This window comes from Curcuma longa, chromosome 9, assembly GCF_044706935.1.
Source record: "Curcuma longa cultivar G26 ecotype Majalengka, Jawa Barat chromosome 9, ITB_CL_G26_1.1, whole genome shotgun sequence".
Classification (NCBI taxonomy): Eukaryota; Viridiplantae; Streptophyta; class Magnoliopsida; order Zingiberales; family Zingiberaceae; genus Curcuma; species Curcuma longa.
The window spans coordinates 3,388,605-3,392,209 of record NC_133869.1 but is presented as its reverse complement, the minus strand read 5'-3'; positions in this window follow the sequence as shown (position 1 = coordinate 3,392,209).

The following is a 3,605-nucleotide window of genomic DNA, read 5'->3' as shown; positions in this document are numbered from 1 at the left end:
TTGGTTGCTCTAATTGATTGAACTTGCCTTTAAAAACCAATAATGATCAAAGTAACAATAAAGGAGATTATTCATAAACTCAAATCAAATAATTTCTACTAGTTTCCCCGGCAACGACGCAAAAATTTGACAACCCTAGATTTGATACGTGTCATGAGTAGGGTTGCAAATTGATTTTTAATTTTTGAAAACCCATGAGAAATTCAAACAAATGAAGTATAGGGGCCTCGAGTCGTATTTTTCAAGGGCTAGTAGAAACTTGTTTAAATTAGCTTACATATCATTTTTTTGGGGTTTTCTATGAAAATGGGGGTTTTGGTATTTTACAATTAATTGTAAATTCAGATGCAATGAGCTAATGGAAACAAAATGCAATTGAAATCAAATCAACTCCTAATCTAGCAATGCAATAGAATTCAAAAGCTAAACTAAGACTAGAAATCTAGTTAAATGAAACTAATCTAGCTTGCAAGAATCAAAGCTATGATGCAATTTAACTATCCACTTCCACTTAGCTAGCAATGAAATCCCTACTCAAACTAACCTACCCTAGCAAACCAACATGTTGAAGCTAAAATGGCACGGAACAGTGTTCATGGAAATCAGAGTTTCTTCAGATTGCACAAAGGGTTAAACCTAAGTTAAGCAAACTCAAAGCAAATCAGTTAACTGAATTCACTAAACCAACATCAACATTAGCCAAACAAATTGCATTCAAGATATTAACAGGTTTGTAATTGAGCTCATTTGGCACGGAACAGTAACCAGGGAAGAAAATCAGAGTTTCAGACAGGAATGCTAAGGAAGATAAAATTAAAACTAAGGAAACTTCCAATCATTTGAATCAACTACAATAACCAAAGCAATTACGAGTCTAAGCAATTCAAACGCAACAAGAGCATTTAACAAACTTCAGAAATGAGTTATGGTAGCAATAAACAGAAATGTTTCAGAAACTATCAGAAAATGCATCCTCCCTCTTCTTCTCCTTCGTATCTCCTCAGTGGGGTGTCAAACCGCCGTTGAATCCACAATGTGGGTACGATGATTCTTAAGGAAGCTTCAACTCGGTTGTAGGGTGGTTTGCGCGCTGCCAGTACCACGAATCACCGAAGAAACCCTCTCTGGAACAAGACAGAATGCTGCACAGTCGCGTTGAAGCTGGCAAAACTGGAATCCTCAGCTTCTGATTGCTCCGATGGTGTTGCTGTTGATACAAGCGAGCTCCGCGATCCTAGGAGAAACCCTCCACGAACCTCGGACTCAGATTGTGCAGCAGGCCATCGGAAATGCCAGAAATAGAGGTTGGAATCGTCGAAAAAACCCTCTCCGTTGCACCCTTCCAGCAGCCGAAATATACCCAATCGACCGGCGTTGGACTCCTCAAGGAACAAGGATTGCGATGGAAGAAATTTGGGAGGACAGGGCTAGCCTGGGAGTTACGGTGTGTAGCAGAGGATTAGCATCGGGACGATGAACAGTGCACATCCACTGTTCATCGAGTTTAATTTGGGTTTTATACGGCTGATTAACCTTTTAATCTAGGTCGTTGATTTCTGATCTGATGGTCTGGACTTGATCTAGGGCTTTAGGGCAGCCTAGGCTTGGAAAAATTTGTGGATCTTAATCAAACTTGTGTTAGGTCATGTCCTTCATGTGGCTTGATCAATTTGGGCGAACTTGGCTCAATCCGATCGCGATTTAGCTCGATCTTTGTCCAAATTGAGCCCTACAATCAACTAACATCAATTAATACAAAATTCACCATTAAATCGTAGAAATTATAATCAAGCCTTCAAATTATGTAATATAGGACAAATACGATCAAATCAATTCATTTCATAATTTATTTTCATGTAAAAGCCCAAAATTGTATTGATTAAAATCATAAAAACCCTAAGTCATCAGTGCCGCAGAAATAGAACCATAATTGCCTTAAGCCATGCCTACAAGGCACAGCCGTGCCATAGAAACAGAGCCTTAGCTGTTGGAAGCCGTGCTTACCAGGCACGGTTGTGCCTATCTCTCAGAACTAGACCTTCTTCGGGCCTTGCCTATAGGCACGATCGTGCCAGCGAAGAGTTCGGGCCGAATTTTTTTGCCGTTCCATGAAACGCGAACGTGTCGTTCCATGAAACATGATCATGTCGTGCCAGGAGCCTATTTAAATATCTTTTCGAAACTCTTTTAGGAGGGTCATCAGAGGATAACAAGGAGGCGTCGTAACCACGTTCCGAGGGGGAATTCACTATCACATCTATCTTCCTAAGGCTACTCCGCCGCTTCCATCCACCATCGACGAGGTGATCACAATTCAAGGAAGACCCGTATATATTGATAAGTCCTTTTTCGTTTTCTTTCTTGAATTTTGGAACAAAGATGAATTTTTTCTCTTCCTTCTTGAATTGTATTCCCTCCATCATGGAGTAGATCTCTTAGATTCTAGAATGTAGGAGAAATTGAAATGTAACGGATGATTGTATTCGATGGATTTATATTTGCTATCTTCTATAATATGCTTATACTTTGTTATATGGAATTGTCTCTCGTACGTTTTTGATGATATTTTGAAGGCTTTATTTTATATGGATGGGAGTGAATTATGGTTTATAGAAAATCTTAGGATCATATGACTGGGGTGCCTTGTGACAAGAGGTGAACCTTTTTAATCGGACTTTCTGAGGAGATTCTTAAGCTGTAACAATTCTTATGAGGGATAACTAATGGTTATTGATTACTAGGAAGTAGTCTTTAATTGGGTACTCGGTGATAGAGGGTAGGATACTAGTAGTATTGTCGAAGTTGAAAGATACCAAAAATTTCATAGTTTTGGAGCATGGGACTCGTCTTGCAAAGACGAAAATAACGAAACCAGATTAGGTCAAATCCGAAATTGTTTGGTTAGTGAACCAAACGATGCAAGTTGAACCAACTTGGTTTAATTTGGGATGAAAAAGGTTCTGACAAAATAAAAGTGATGGGAAGATTTGTCTCGCAAAGACGAATCAAACGAAACTGGTTTGGATCAAATCGGATGTCGTTTGATTAGTAAACCAAGCAAACCAAAAATTTAATCGGGTTCGGTTTAATAAATTTAACCCGGTTTAACCCAAATATAACCCAAATCTTGACCCAATTTAAAAAAATTGTGCATTCCTCGTTATAACTGCACGAGGTTTTCTCCCGCGTGAACCGCGACTGCCATCGCCTATTGACTACGTCCGCCGTCAATTTTTGCGCGCCGGCAAAGACTATAAGAGGAGGGCGGCCGAAACCTAACCCTATTCCCCTCCTCCACCGCCGACGACTCTCCCTCTGGTCGCGATCGCCTCCGCCGCCGCACTGCTCACCCGCCGCCGCTGATTTCGCTCAGCCACCGACCGAAGCCGCCGCCGCGTGAAGCTACCCTATGCCGCGATCCCTATCATAGCGCTGCCGCTTGATGCCACCTCTTCTCTTCTTCTTCCTCGTCTGCCTTGTCGTCGCACCACCGCACCCTTCCTATGCCGGAGAAGAAGAAAACCAGTAGTGACGCCGCCGCCCTGCCCTTGCGCCTCCTTGCCTGTGACCCCTTGCCGACCAGCGCTGCCTTCTTCGTCAACTTG